Source organism: Ursus americanus, chromosome 3 (assembly GCF_024610735.1).
Source record: "Ursus americanus isolate L20-20 chromosome 3, mUrsAme1.1.p, whole genome shotgun sequence".
Classification (NCBI taxonomy): Eukaryota; Metazoa; Chordata; class Mammalia; order Carnivora; family Ursidae; genus Ursus; species Ursus americanus.
In genome coordinates, this window is record NC_142129.1 from 99,452,578 (window position 1) to 99,469,967 (window position 17,390).

Consider the following 17,390-nt stretch of genomic DNA (forward strand, 5'->3'; position numbering starts at 1 on the left):
TTTATTTATTTATTTGACGGAGAGAGACAGCCAGCAAGAGAGGGAACACAAGCAGAGGGAGTGGGAAAAGAAGAAGCAGGCTCCCAGCGGAGGAGCCCAATGTGGGGCTCGATCCCAGAACGCCGGGATCATGCCCTGAGCCGAAGGCAGACACTTAACGACTGAGCCAGCCAGGCACCCCAGGAATTAATATTTTCTATTTAGAGAAAATTAAGTGAAAAATTACAATGTGGAATTAGAGCAAATTACTGAAAACGAAAAACAGCAAAGGGAGTATAATAATACCGTATTCAGTGGCAATGTGTGATTGACTGACAAGACTTGAAAAACTTTGCACAGAAGAGAAACATTGGCCTGTGATAATTAAAATACAAGTAGAACAAAATTTTGAAACACCAGGGTCGAGATAAAACAATATATCAGATGTTTAAGTTATGGTGATTATTATCCCAGTTTTATAGGAAATTTGGCTTAAGCTTTGCAGGCATCAAAACATAAAAAAGAAAGTTGTGTCTGTTTTCAATGCCTAATAAAAGAAAATATCATTAATTTTTTTTACTGAAACTGATCACTGAAACTAATTACCTCAACAAAATTGCCATATGGTCACTGAACAAGAAATTGGACAAACTTAAAAAGTGGTTTTACACAGAAATTCTTTATGTGGCAGTAGCTTGTATCTGTCCTCAGAAAAAAGCTGAGCATCCCTGATGCCATTACTCACTGAAGTGATATTTGTGAGAAGCTAATCAAATGAGATTTAACACCTAACCTGAGGCAAGAACAAATTTAAAATTTGTTGGAATGAATGGATAGAATGCAGGCATCCATTGATTTTCAACTTGCAGTGACAGATGCCATCAATCACTGATACTATTTACTTTCCCTTTGTGTGTGTATGTGTGTGTGCTAGAAGGGGGGGGTGGTAAAAATATACACTGTTTTGTGATTTAATATTTATAACTGGCAAAGGGGCCAATAAAACAGACTACCCATCCCTCCACCACTACCGCCTTACCCTGGGGAAATGGCTCCTTTCCTGCTAGAGAATTTAGTAAAATCAGTAAGTTATAGCTATGAGACAGTAAGAAATTAACCTGAAAAGTCCCAAACACAATCTCTAACGTGGTTACACAAATAGGTCAGGGAGTTATTGCAAAATCAAGCAAATAAGTTAAAGAGGAACTTAAATTTATTCAGCAGGGCTGAATTATGGAAAACTCCACACATGGATTTCTTCACTTATACCCATTTTCCCAATAGGAATTATTTAATGATATTTTTGATGCAAAAGAAATCATCTTTTTAAAAAAGATTTTATTTATTTATTTGAGAGAAAGAGACAGAGTGCGAGCGTGCATGGGCAGGGAAGGGCAGAGGAGGAGGGAGAGGAAGAAAATCCGAAGCAGACTCCACACTGAGTGCAGAGCCCATTGCCGGGCTTGATCCCAGGACCTGAGCCAAAACCAAGAGCTGGACGCTTAACTGACTGAGCCACCCAGATGCCCCCTTCCCCATCACTTTTGATGTCATCTTAATACATGTGTTTATTTTAAATAGAAATAAAACTAAAAACAAAATTAAATGTTTTGTCCTGCCTTTATGTAAACTCGCTGAAGTTCCTCTATTGCTTTAAGATGATACAGTGTTTAAAAGAGGATCCCACTTCCACAAGTCTACCATTCCTAAAATCTAAGCATTTTTACATGCTTTATAGAAATCCATACTAACAAATGCAAGTGCTAAAAACAGTCTTAAAAATCCACAACTATGTATAAAGTGATAGAACACCAAAGTAGGTGCCCAAACACTCAAGAGAGTTGTATTTCAGGCAAATTAGTTATTTGGAGAATTGATCATTACGTAGTTATTTGTTTTAGAAACAAATGCACTTTGACAGTGTGTGCAGAGATGGGGGCAGCACAGGCATGACCACGTGAGACCAGGCCACATACCTGTCGCAGCCAAGGTAGCTGTTCTGCTTGGAAAGTTCTCAGGCTGGGGCCTGACACGGGCCAGGCCCAGGGTTAGAGCTACTGCCTTGAGTGGCAGGTGTGGAGACCCCAGCAAGGGCAAGGGTAGGGGCATAGGGTGTGAAGAACTGAGGCCAGGGCATATGCATATCTGTGCATGTGTGTGTCTGTGTGTTCACATGAGTGTACATCTATATACATGGGCACAGTGTATACAAAATCTACAAAGGCCTCAAAGACTGATCTAGGGAAAGGAGTAAGACTCCTCCGCTGCCTGAAAGCCCCAGAAGTTGAGGAAGCATCAGGAAAGGGAGCACACCATGCTCTGTGCCGAACGCCCAGGCTTAGCCCTGTTCTGCCACTCAGACTTGCTGTGTGACCTGGGTCAAGATAGTTATCACGCCTGAACCTTGGAAAGATTCCCTATGTGATCTTAACTGCTTTTAGAACCCTGGATGTTCCTTGACTTTTTCCTCTGAGCACTTAGCCTTTGTCCAGCTCACCTGGCCTATTGCAGTCACCTGATGTGACGCACACCTACCCGATCCCGTTCATATACTTGGACCTCTTGCTAAGAGGTTTACGTCCTCACAGTTGGAGCAGCAGCTGTGACTTTATTTTAACTACTGTTAAAATTAAGTAAAGAGATGGTCTACTTTGAAGAATTATCAACACAACACAATTTCCCATTTTATTTGCATATCCACGAGATCATCTGCAAACAGGAAATCATTATTATTTCCCAAACCTCACACCTTTCTAGACTACTGTTTCTCAAACCGTTTTTATGGTGAAAGGATAATTTTTTTTCCCAATACCTCTCAGACCTATTTTTACGAAATGAAAAAAAATAACATAAAAAAGACCTGCGATAAAACATTCTATTTTTAATCATTATGTTCAAAAGAAAAAAAAAATATTTTCTCAAGTTACTATAAAAGTTTCTAGATTTTGCTGTTCTTAACCTATTATGGGCTGGAAAGAAAAAGTTTGAGATCCCACACCTGCCGCATTTTAAGTAGCCAGTTTCTAAGAACCATATGTTCAAATATATGTTGTCTGGGTCAGGATTTGCGGGAAAGTGGATAATTTTTCTTTTAACAAGCAAAATTATTCAAGATGTAACTTGCTGAGATTACATTGCTAATCAAATTGAGATTTGTAGTTATTGAATGATAGTTTTTTTGGTTGTCAGTGAAAACATTACTTTTCAAACTCGTGTAGGTAGTATTTAATATTTCTCTATGGAAAACCAAAAGTTTTCCTCAAAGAGCAACTTTGGATAAATCCAAAGTACCTAAAACCCCAACAATGCCTAAATTTGATTTTAGTAGACACAAAATATGACAAATGTAATTTATCTAATAGTCGGTTACCTTAAGTGGAAAGTAATGTCAGTTTTAAGGGATGGCATTTCCTGATGGGAATACCAGAATTTCAGCCCCCTGTAAAAAAACAAACTGACCTGTGCTATGATTTTACTTCTCCATCTGAAAATTAAAGAATGTGTGTCAACCAGCTGCTTTGGGCCTTTTGGCTTTTCTTTGGGGGGTGGGGAGAAGGGCTGTAAAACGAGAGGGCAGAATCGCATACTTCTTGAAGCCGCTGTTGGTTTCTGATAACGCTTTTGTTTCTCTATGTTCTAAGGCAGAAGAATATGTATTACATTGAAGAAAACCATTCTATGCCTTTTAAATGTAAGTAAGGGTACAGGTGGCCGTGGCTGGCAATGATGCTATTTCAGAATAAATGCCTCTGTTAGAAAGGCATCTCCACAGGATATTTTGATCCAGGTTCTGCAAGAATCCCAGGTTAATAACAAATTCACAGAATTTCTCTAATGATGAATTATGAAAGGAAAATTCCTTACTCTCTTCTTGCTTGTAGTTTTCTCAAGCTGTTAAGAGTATCAGGCAATGACCACCATCGGACAAGATACACTTACGAGTCCTTTGAATTTCATGGAAGCTATTGGATCATAACATGGGGTTTGGTAATTTGTGTTTTTTGGAACCAGGACTGTCTGCCTCTGCATTCCCAACAGCGTGCTCCTGCTGGGCTGTGAGATAATGACGGTTGTAAATGTTTAATACTGCTGAAAATTTTAAAACTGGTTTTTCAACTTGTCAGAATTTGCAGGATTTGAAATCATGTTTGAACACGATTCTCGTGCCTCCTTCCTTCCTGTTTTGATGCTGCAGCTTTGCCCAGAGAACACTAGAGACTGCATAACGTATTTCCTTCCTGTTCCCCTTACCTCCACAGACTCAGTCCCTTTGCTTTGACTCCTATTGAGAAGGAATTCATGATTCCTCAAAGCGAATATCTGATGTGCATGTGGAAAATATTTGCTTTTTTGTTGATTACTTGCTCTTATATCTCACAATTTTTTCCAGCTTTATTGAGGTATAATTGACAAATAAAAATTATATATATTTGAAGTATACAACCTGATGTTTTGATATGTGAATGCATTGTGAAATGATTACCACAATCAAGCTAATTAGCATATCCTTCAACTCACATAGTTACTGTGTATGTGTAACTCTCAGCACATTTCAAGTATACAGTACAGTATTATTAACTATAGTTATCATGTTGTACATTAGATCTTCATAATTTAAACTTTGTCTCCTTTGACCAATATCTCATTTCCCCCCCTCCAGACCCTGATGACAACTGGACTTTGCTTATGAGGCCAACTTCTTTGGTTCCAGGTAAAAGTGAGCTCATGCAGTGTTTCCCTTTTGTGTCTGTCTTAGCTCCCTTTAACCATGTCCTCCAGGCTCATCCATGTTGTCATGAATGTTGTAATTTTCTTCTTCTTAAAGGGTGAACAATATACTATTGTATATATTATATTTATACAGTTTTCCACTTTCTTTATCTATTATTCCTCAACTGACATTTAGGTGGTTTTTTATATCTTGGCTTCTGTGAAAAACATTGTAATGAGTCACATTTTATATATCATTAAATTTACCCATTTGAAGTTTTCAACTCAATGATTTTTAGAAAAATTACTGTGTTGTGAAGTCATCACAAATAAGCAGTATTAGAACATTTTCTCCAAACAACAGGATCCCTCAGTCTTATTTACTTTTAACCCTGATTTTCACTCTCTGCCTCATGCAACCAATCATTTATTTTCTGTCTCTATAGGTTTACGTTTCCTGGATATTCATATAAATGATATCATACAGTATGTGCTATCTTGTGTTTTGCTTTTTTAGTTAGTATAATACTTTTGAGATTTATTCACATGCTAGCATGTGTCAGTATTCTATTCTTTTTTACAGATGCATAACATTCCGTGGTATTGACATACTAGATTTTGTATCTCCATTCACTAGTTGATAAATATTTCGGAGGTTTACAATTTTTGAGCATTATAAATAATTTTTCTAAGACCATTTGTGTGCCAGTTTTGTATGGCTATAGAGTAAGTTTTGTAACTGGTACACGAAAGTGCTCAAACTCCGTTCTTTTAAAACTTGTAATTGGTTGAAAAGATGCTCAACAACATATGTTATTAGGGAATGGCAAGTCAAACAACAGTGCGATATTACCTCACCCCTAGCACAATGAGGATGTGGAGCTTGGGAATTCTCATGCATTGCTGGTAGGAATGCAAAATGATACAGACACTCTGGAAAAAAAGTGTGGCAGTTTCTTACAAAACTATACTGTTACTATATGTAATCTGTCAATCACGCTCCTTGGTATTTACTAAAAGGAGTTGAAACATTATGTCCACACTTGGGGTCTGGGTGGCTCAGTTGGTTAAGTGTCTGCCTTCAGCTCAGGTCATGATCCCAGGGTCCTGGGAATGATTCCCACATCAGGTTCCCTGCTCAATGGGAAGTCTGTTCCTCTCTCTCCCTCTGCCCCTCCCCAACTGCTCATCTTCTCTTTTGCTATCTCTCTTTCGAATAAATAAATGAATAAATCTTTAAAAAAAAGAAAAAGAAAACTTATGTCCACAAAAAACCTGCTTTATTCATAATTGCTGAAGCTTGGCATCAACCAGGACGAGCTTCAGCAGGTGAATGGATCAACTGTAGTACTTCCCGACAATGGAATATTAGTCAGTGCTACAAGGAAATGAGTGATCCAGCCATCAACAAAACATGGAGGAACACAAATGCATATTACTAAGTGAGGGAAGCCAGTCTGAAAGGCAACATACTGTATGATTTCAACTATATGACATTGTGGAAGAAAACAAAACTATGGAGTCAATAAAAAGATCAGAGGTAACCAGGGGTGAGGGAATAGGGCAGAGCATAGAGGATTTGGGGAGCAGTGAAACTACCCTGTATGAAACTATAATGGTGTCCACATGTCATTATACATTTGCTGAAACCTATAGAATATGCACCAAGAGTGAACCCTAATGTGGAGTATGGACTTTGGGTGATAATGACATCATGTGTCAACGTAGGTTTATCTATACTAAGAAATGTATGGCTCCCATGCAGGATGTTATAATGGAAGAGACAAGCTGTGGGGGTGGAGGCAGAGAATATTTGGAAACTCTATAACTTCTGCTTCATTTTACTGTGAACCTAAAATGGCTCTAAAAAATAGTCTATTGAAATTTTTTTAAAAATTAGTTTCTCTGGATTTTTTCATTTCTATATAAATTTTAGAATCTGCTTAAAAGTTTCTGCAAAAAAAGTTTGTTGCAATATTTATAGAATATTTATAGATCCTATAGACAGTCGATATATTTTGAATCCTATTTGTTGAATCTATGGATCAAACTGGGGAGAAATGACATTATAATAATATTGGGTTTTCCAATTCAAGAACATGGAATGTCTCTCTCTTTTGACCTTCTTTAATTTCTCTCAGCAATTCTTATTTTATTATTTCTTAATGTACAAATCTTACACTATTTTTTAAGTTTGTTCATTAGTGCTTTATTCTTTCTGATACGGTTATGCAAAATTATATTCCTAATTTCATTTTCTTATTGGTCATTGCTTGTATATAGAAATGAGATTGATTTTTCAGTGTTGACCTAATAGTCTAAAATTTTGCTCTCCATATATTTTACTTCTAACTATTTTTTATATATAAGATCATGTTTTCTGTGAGAAAAGATAGTTTTACCTTCTCCTTTCCAAGCTAGAAGTCTTTTATTTCTTTTTATTGCCTGATTGGATCAGCTAGAATTTCCAATACAGGAGTGGCAGGAGCAGACGTGCTTCCCTCCTTCCTGCTTTTAGGCACAATATCTTCAGTCTGTCACCATTAAACACAATACTCATTGTAGGTGTTGTATGGATGCTCATTATTAGGTTAAAAGAGTTACCGTCTAAAAAATTTGAGGATGTTTAATCATGAATGGGTGTTGGACTTTTCCCGATGTTTTACCTGTGCCTATAGGGATAATCATGTGGTTTATATTCTTTATTTTATTAATATTACATTGATTTTGCATGTTCTGTTTTCTCTTGAAAATAATGTGTTTGGGGTGCCTGTGTGGCTCAATCAGTGAAGTCTCTCACTCTTGATTTTGGCTCAGGTCATTATCTTGAGGTCATGAGATCGAGCCCTGAATCAGGCTATGTGTTCATCAGCAGGGAGCCTGCTTGAGATGGTCTCTCTCCCTCTCCTTCTGCCCCCCCAAATAAATAAATAAATCTTTAAAAAAATAATGTGTTCTCTGCTGTTGTTGGTTGTCATGTTCTAGTCAAGTTGATAGTGTTCTTCAAGTTGTCTATATTTTTTTCTGATGTTTTAACTAGATGTTCTATCAATTATTGAGAGTGGAATATTGAAATTCAACAATTATTGTTGAATTATTTCTGCCTTCAGTAATAAGTATCATGAATTTGGGGGTTCTGTTGTTAGGTAAGTATATGTAATTGTTTTCTACTGAATGGAATCTTTTATCATTGTAAAATATCTCTCTTTGTCTCTAGTAATACTATTTGCATTATACTTTTGCCTTAAAATCTATTTTGTATATTACTACAGCCACTACAACTCTCATTTAGTTATTGTCTGTAAGGAATATCTTTTTCCATTCTTTTACTTTTGAACTATTTGTCTTTGAATCTAATATGTCTTTTGCATAGTCTATAGCTAGATTCTGTTTTTCAATCCAGTCATCAGATTGCCTTTGAATGGGAGTATTTTATCCATTCATTTAGTCTAATTATTAGTATGATTGGGTTTTGCAATTTGCTTTCTATGTGTTTTATGTCATGTGTTTCTCTATTCTTGCTTTTTTGTTAAATGGGTATTTCCTTGTGTGCCACTTACATTTCTTTTTTTTTTTTAATATGTTATCTTGAATTACTTTCTTAGTCACTTCTCTGAATATTACAATATGCATCTTAACCTAAAACAATCTATTTCAGATTAATGCTAATTTGATTACATAATACATAGAAACGGTTCCCCTATCATTCTCTTCCTTCTCCCTTTTTTGTGCTATTACTAGCATACAGATTACGTCTTTATACAGTATAAACCCATCAACACTTGTATACATTGTATATTACCTTTATACAGTATAACCCATCAACACAGGTTTTCTGGTTTGGGTCATTTCTTGTTTTGTTTTGTTGTGAGTGTCTCATAATTTTTTGTTGAAAAGCAGGAATGTTAGATAATATAACAAATCTGAAATTAGTTCTCCCCTTCCCATGGGGTTTGTTCCTAACATTTTTTTCTCTTGTTCTGTTTTTCTGCCTAACAGACTTTCAGAACTGATTTTATAGATTCTGTATTCAAGGCTGTGTGCAGCCATGGAGTTCTCTGATCATTTTTATTTTTAGAATGCTTTTTAAAAGCCTGACCTTCTCAAGGACTGCCTCTCAGTCAGCATAGTTTGATGATTCGCCAATGGTGGGTCAGAAGAGTCCTTGAAATGCCTTGGCCCAGTAAGTATTACACACATTGGCATGGGGATTTGTGGTTGGTTAAAGGCACAACTTCAAATTTTAGGATGATAAAAAGCTAACATAAGTCACCCTTAGCTGTCATTCCCTGTATGCAGGACCTCAAGGTCAGCCACTGATGAGTTATCAGGGTCAACTCTGGTCTTTCATGGGCATATGCAGAGCCATGCTTATATACGTGCACCCCTATCAGTCAGCTCAGGCTGCCACAGTAAATGACCACAGACTTGTGGCTTCACCACAGACATTTATTTTCTCACAGTTCCGGATGCTTGAAGTTCATGATCAAGTTACAGGTAAACTGAGTTTCTGAAGAGAGTTCTCTTTCTGGCTCATAGACAGCCACCTTCTTGCTGTGTCTTTGCCTGGTCTTTCCTCTGTGGGTGTAAAGAAGTCTCTGTGACTCTTCCTTATCCTATAAGGACACTAGGATAGGATTAGGGCTCCACCCCATGACCTCATTTAACCTTAATCACATCCCAAAGGATTCTATCTTCAAATACAGTCATATTGGTAGTTACAGTTTTACCATATGAATCTTGGGGAAAAACAATTCAGTCCATAACAGCAGAACATATTAAAACATTTCAAAGTCATCCATAATTATCTATTTCTTATTTCTGAATCTTTCTATTTAAATTTTTGCTAGGCTGTTATTTGCTCCACAAACATTCACAGCTTTCAACAACTGTAATGCTAACAATTCCAGCTGGTTACCATTGTTTAACACCTTGGGGAAAGGGCTTTATCTTTGGGGTAGAGATCTGATTATGTCAAATAGTGACAATGCCTTGGGAATAGAGTTTCCTCAGGAAGATGCTGGAAATATTATCCAGGGCTTGGGGTTGGGGGCTTTATAAGGGTCTCTGACACAGGCCCACCAGTTTTCATAATTATCACACCACCATCCCAAAGGTGGAAATAAATGGGTGCAACCTCAGTTAAAATACCACGGGCCTTGCTGTTCTTATCAATATTCAGGAACTCTTCTTGAATGAATGCTTTCTAGTTTATTCTGTCCTTTTGGTTAAATTTCAGAGTCCAGAAATTTTTTCAATATCATCTTTATTTTTGTGGGGCAGAGGACTGAATAACATCCTCACTCCATAGTTCTAGAGGTCTAGTTTGCCTTATTTTTCTCATTTGTTAACTAACAATATGATGTACAGGCTTGTTACCCTTATTGCTGCTATTTGCTATTGGTGATTTTTAATAAACAAAATTAATTTTGCTTATTTTAAAATTGCTATCTCTTTCCTACCTTATTACTCTTAGCTTTCTTTATAAAAATGATCAAAGTATACATTTTGATTCAATTTTATATTATAACTGAGTTTTATTTCTAAAAGAAAAAGATATTTAGCACTTCCAGATTCTAGTCAGCATGTAAGAAGCTTGGAATTCTTCACTTCATCTTAACAATAAGCAAAAAGCTCAACATACTGAAAAATCAGTAGCTCTTCTAAGGGCTATCAGAGGTCAGATGAGGTCACAGGGCAAACGGCTACCCCTAAAAATTAGAGACATACAGGCCGATACTGGGAATCACACCTTACTGGAGCAGAAGCCCAATCCAGGGATAGAAACTTCAGTGGAAACCAGTGCTGGGGCAGGAAAACCTGAACTGTGATTGACAAATTGCTGGGGGATCAGTATGGGCAACTCTGGGAGTTAAAAACTCCAGGGGGTCCCCTACACTTTTGTGAGTTTTATTTCTTGGAGTTCTACCAGGTTTTGACAGTGAATAGCTGAGAAAAATCCCCCTGGGCTTTAGGCACAGGAAGTTGAAAAGTAAGTATCTGGAAGTGTGCCAGAGCATTTCATTCTTCCTAAAAAAGACTGCTCTCAAGATAAATTATTTTTCCAGAGCCTGTTACCAAAACCTATTGGGGTTTTATCAGATCCTAAGTACTTGAGGGAATGGAAAAACCCAACTCCAGTCACCCTAACCTCAGCAAGCCATCCCGCCTCCCCTAAGGTGGGAGGCAGAACTGAGAGGTATTTGTGAAGTTCACAGCCCAAGGGCACAGGCTCCTGAGAGGCTGAGATCTCAGCATAGGACTATAGAATGCTTACACCTCACCACCACCTCACTAAAGGCCTATTTAGTAGTGTTTCTTTCACCTCGTACACCAGGTACAGCTTCCCACAAAAACATTACAGTGCGCACTAAAAGGCAAAAGACACAATTTGAGGCCACAAGGTAAGCATCAGAATAAGACACAGGCATGTTGGAATTATCAAACATTCAATTTAAAAGAACTATGAAAATGTGGACAACATGAAAGATTGGATTATAATGTAAGCAGAGAGGTGGAAATTCTAAGAAAGAATCAAAATAAATGCTATAATAGACATCAAGAACACCTTTGATGGGCTCATTAGTAAAGCAGATATGGCTAAAGAAAAAAAATCCCGAAACTTGTGAATCTGTGAATAGACAATCTGACAACTAAAAAGTAAAGGGGGAAAAATTGGAAGAAAAAAAAAGTGGGAGGAACAGAATATCCAAGTACTAGGGGGCAATTATAAAAGCTGCATGTAACATATGCATAACAGGGATACCACAATGAGAGGAAAGAAAGGAATAGAAGCAGTATTTAAAGCAATGAGAACTGAAAACTTCCCCAAATTAATGTCAGACATCAGACCACAGATCCACAAAACACAGAGAACACCAAGCAAACTAAATGCAAAACAAATCAAACAAAACCAAGAAAGTCCACTGCTCCTTGACATATCTTATTCAAGCAATAGAAAATCAAAGATAAAGAACAAAATCTTGAAAGGAATCGGAAGAAAGCACTGTACCTTTTAAAGAAGAAAATATAAGAATTACATCCAACTGCTCAGTAACCTCACATGCAAGAAGGGAGTGGAATGAAATATTTAAAGTGGTAAGTGAGAGATCCCTGGGTGACACAGTCAGTTAAGCGTCTGCCTTCCGCTCAGGTCATGATCCCAGGGTCCTGGAATTGAGCCTTGAGTTGGGCTCCTTGCTCAGTGGGGAGTCTGCTTCTTCTTCTCTTCCAGCTTGTTCTCTCTCTCTCTCTCTCTGACAAATAAGTAAATAAAATCTTTAAAAAAAAACAAATAAACAAAAAACAAAACAAAATACAAAAACAATATGGTCTGTGGAAAAAAAAAGTTTTAAAATCACCAAACAGATAAACAAAACAAAAACTAGTATTCTGTGTCCTGAAAAGTTATCTTTCTTTTTTTTTTTTTAAAGACTTTATTTATTTGACAGAGAGAGACAGCCAGCGAGAGGGAATACAAGCAGGGGGAGTGGGAGAGGCAGAAGCAGGCTCATAGCGGAGAAGCCTGATGTGGGGCTCGATCCCAGAATGCTGGGATCACACCCTGAGCTGAAGGCAGACTCTTAACGACTGCGCCACCCAGGTGCCCCATGAAAAGTTATCTTTCAAAAGTGAAGGAGAAATGAAGATTTTCTTAGACTAACAAATATTGTAAGGATTTTCTGGCCAATAGACCTGCCTTACAAGAAATGTTAAAATATCTTCAAAGAGAAGGAGGATGATACTTGTTAGAAATTCAGATCCACATTAAGAAAGGAAGAATATTAGCAAAGGAATAAATGAAGGTAATATAAAAATTTTAATTGATCTTCTAGATATCAGTTTTCAAAATAATAATAGCAACAATATTTTTGATGATTGTACACTACATATAAGTTAAATGAATGATTCAGTGGATGGGAGGATGGACTTATGGCATTTTGTTATTATAAGGTATAGTGTCACTCAAGAAGTCATATGATGTTATTTGAAAGTGGGCTTGAATTAGTTGTAAGTGTATATTGCAAACTCTAAGGCCACTACTAAAAAAAAAAAAGTTTAAAAGAAAAGGATAATCGATATGATAAGAAAGCAGGGAAATGGAATCATATACAATGTTCAATTAAAACCACAAATGGCAGAAAACAGAGTGGAAGACAAATATAGGAACAAAGAATAAGTGTAATAGACATAAAGCATAACAAATATAGTAGATATTAACTCATTCTATTCCAACATTTGTTTTAAACATCAATGGTCTAAATATACCAGTGTCAGTTTGAACCCCGAAGTAAGACTCAACTGTGTCTATAAGAAAAACTTCAAATATAAAGACACATAGATTAAAAGTAAAGGGTAAAGAATGATATACCATGCTAATATAAATAAAAGAAGCTGGGGTAACTATATTAACTTCAGGAAGAGTAGACCCCAGAGCAAAGCTCGGTCCTTCAGAAATGGAGAAATGATAAAGACTTTCCAAACCCCTCCCCACCAAAAAAACAAAAACAAAAGCTGAAAAATTTTATCCCACTAGACCTGGTTTATAATAAATAATAAAGTTTTTCAAGGTGAAATGAAAGGATGTTAATTAATATTGTAAACATATGAAGTAAAACTCACCAATAATGGTAAATACATAGTCAAAATCAGATTTCCTAATATTATATGGTTGTACATATATCACTTTCAACTCTAGTTTAAAAGTTGAAGAACAAACACATTAAAAATTACTATAACTACAGTCATTTGTTATTGGATACATAATTTTTTAAAATGTAAATTATAGTATCGATAACCTAAAATGTGAAGGTGGGAGAAATAAAAATATTGTTCTGCTATGGTACCAAAGTTAAGTTGTTTCTAGCATAAATAAGATGATATAATGATAAGGTATTTTATGTAAGTCATAAGAAATAAAAGCCTGAATGGTAGACACACAAAAAGGTGAATATAAATGAATTAAAGGATACCGCCCAAAAAGTGATCAAATCCAAAGGAAGGCAGCAAAAGAGGAAAAAGGATGAAAGGAACTATGAAACAGTCAAAAAACAATGAACAATGTTGGAATAGTAAGTTCTTACCTATAAATAATTACTTTAAATGTAAATGAATTTAATTCTCCAATCAACAGACATAGGGTGACTAAATGGATTCAAAGACGAGGAAGAGGAGAAGGGAGAAGGAGGAGGAGAAGGAGGGGGAGGAGAAGAAGAAGAAGAGGAAAAAGAAGAGGAAGAAGCTTTAAGGACACATATACTCTGAAAATGAAAGGGTAGAAAAAATATCCCAAGGAAATGGTAACCAAAAAAGTAGGAGTAGCTATACTTAGAGAAAAGAAATAGACATTAAGCTAAAAATCGTCACAAGGGACAAGGAATGTCATTATACAATGATGAAACTGTTGATTAGTTAAGAAGATGTAACAATTTTAAGTGTTTATGCACCCAACATGAGAACATCTAAATACATAAAGCAAACATTAACAGAATTGAAAGGAGAAATGAACAGCAAGACAGTAATAGTAAGAAACTGTAGCAGGAGACTCCACGATAAACACTGGATAAATCATCTGGGCAGAAAATCAATAAGAAAAAAGCAGATTTGCACAACACCATAGACCAAATAGACCTAAAAGGCACTGCTTTCTAACAGAACATGCAACAGCAGCAAAATACATATTCTTCTCAAGCACACATCACTTCTCTGGGATGATCATATGTTAGGATAGAAGACAAGCATTAAAAAGTCAAGAAAACAGAAATTATATCAAGTATCTTTTACAACTATAAAGATATGAAACAAGAAATCAATAACAGGAGGAAAACTCACAGATTTGTGGAAATTAAACGACACAGTCCTGAACAACGAATGGATCAAAAAAGAAATAAAAAAATTATCTTGAGACAAACAAATGTGGAAACACAACATTCCCAATGTTATGGGATGCAGTGAAAGTAGCGCTAAGAAGGAAGTTTATAAGTATAAACATCTACATTTAAAAAAAGAAAGATCTGAAATGAGCAATCTAACATCATATCTAAGTGAACTAGAAAAAGCGGAATAAACTAAACCCAAAGTTAGCAGAGGAAAAGAAATAATAAAGATCAGAATAGAAATAAGTAAAATAGAAAAACAGGAGGAAATATCAATGAAGCTGAGTTGGTTTTTTAAAAGATAAACAAAATTGACAAAACTTTAGCTGAAGTAACCAAGAAAAAGAGAGGCTTCAAATAAAATTAGAAATGAAAGAAGAGACGTTACAACTGATACCACAGATAGATGAAGGAACACAAGACTAGCATGAAAATTGATACACCAACAAACCGGATAACCTAGAAGAAAAGGATAAATTGCTAGAACATACAACCTACCAAGATTAAATTATGAAGAAAAAAGCAGAAAATCTGAATAGATCTATAATGACGAAGGAGACAGAATCAGTTATGAAAAATTCCCAACAAAGAAAAGCCCACGACCTAATAGCTTCCCTGGTGGATTCTATCAACTATTTAAAGAAAAATTAGGGCACCTGGGTGGCTCAGTCAGTTAAGCTCACGTCACAATTCTGGGGTTCTGGGATCAAGCCCCACATGGGACTCCCTGCTCAGTGGGGAATCTGCTTCTCCTTCTCCCTCTGCCCTTCCTTTCCTAACCCCCTGCTCATGCTCTCTCTCTTGTTCACTCTCTCGCAAATAAATAAGTAAAATCTTTTTTTAACAAATAAAGAAACATTAACCAAATCTTTCACAAAATCTTCCCAAAAATTAAGGAGGAAGGAACACTTCCAACTCACTTTATGAGGCCAATGTTATCTGATAAAAAAAGCAAGGTAAGGGCACTATAAGAAAAGAAAATCACAGTCTAGTATTCTGATGAAATGGATGCAAAATTCTCCACAAAATAGTAGCAAAGTAAATTTAACAGTATATTAAAAGAATCATGCACCATGGTCAAGTGGAATTTATCTCTCAGATGCAAGGATGGTTCAACACAAAGGAATAAATGTGACAACACATTAACAAAATAAAGGATGAAAATTGTATAATCATAATAGATACAGAATAAGCATTTGACAACATTCAGCATCTGTTACCTAGTCTATAATGCATATTGTAACACCTCCTTTCTGATCTCCAGTGCAGTCCAGTGCAATGGACTGAATGTTTGAGCCCCACTCCCAAATTCATATGTGGAGGCTTTAATTCTTAGTCTAATAGCATTCTGAGATCAAGCCTTTGGGAGGTAATGATGAGTTTAGTGTCCTTAAAAGAAGAAGAAATGCTCAAGCTTGCTCTCTCTCTCTCTCTCTCTCTCTCTCTCTCTGCTATGTGAGGACACAGCAAGTAAAAGGCTGTCTGCAAAACAGAAAGAGTGCTCTCACCAGAACCTGACCATCCTGGCACCCTGACCTCGGACTTCTCAGCCTTCAGAACTATGAGAAATAAATTTTCATTATCTAAGTCACATGGTATATAATGCTTTGTTAAAGTAGTCCAAACCAAGTGAAAATCGGAGGTTTCTTTTTTTTTTTAAGGTTTTATTTATTTATTTGACAGAGAGAGACAACAAGGGAGGGAACACAAGCAAGGGGAGTGTGAGATGGAGAAGCAGTCTTCCTGCTGAGCAGGGAGCCCGATGAGGGGCTCAGTCCCAGGACCCTGGGATCATGACCTGAACTGAAGGCAGACGCTTAATGGCTGAGCCACCCAGGCGCCCCCAAAAGCAGAGGTTTCTGATGTTGCTCTTGTTGGTTGTTGTTGACTTTTGCCATAGGGCCATGTTTCACCAAGGTGTGAGTTTATTAGAAGTTAATACCAAAATCCAAATATGTACTTGGTAGTTGTGTCCCATGATAGGTTTCTGCTGTGTTAGTGTTTAACATGATTATGCAAATTGTATAGAGTTCCATGCATTGCATAAGCACAATTATTCCCAAATTCTCCATTTGTTTTCTATGTAAGATCCCAAACTACTGATATACTGTTGGAATTTTCATAGAGAAATACTTGGGTTCGTCACGTAGCATTCAAAAGTTGCACTGAAGTTCTATTTCTCCAAGAAAGAGGACCAAATGCACAAAATGTTTTCTAAAATTATGTGTTCATTTGGTGTGAGCATCCTATCCATTTTCCTAGCAAGTTGTTCTGTACATTGTAAGTATATAAGTAATAACTTTCAATGTACAGTCTAAAAGAAGATCTGTGAGAAAAGAAAGAAGTATTTTTCTCTTTCCTTTCTAATAGGACCTTTTAGAGAGTCTCAGGAACTGGAAAAGAAAACTATACTAGACTGGTGTCTGAGTTCAACCAAATTTATTTTATAACTTACGTTTGCAAAATAAGAATAAAGTTTGGTTTAAATAATTTTTATCTACCAATTACTTGCTATGCTATATCAATTTCAATATTTGTATCTTAAAGATGTTTGATTTGGTCTGTCTTTAGAATTTAAGATCCAAATTATATAATCCTATAATTATATATGACTTAGTAAAATTCTGAGTACAAGTTTACTTTTATAGAAAATTATTAAAATAATAAATGTAATTAAGGCTCTATTTTCTTTCTAATGTTCTACATTTCTAGTTACTCACACCTTTATCCACTCCGGATAAAGTTTTATCAGTAACATATAATGAAAGTATATGATAGTTTTCAAGTCACTAGTCTCAAATATTTTCTATGCCAAGAGAATGGAAT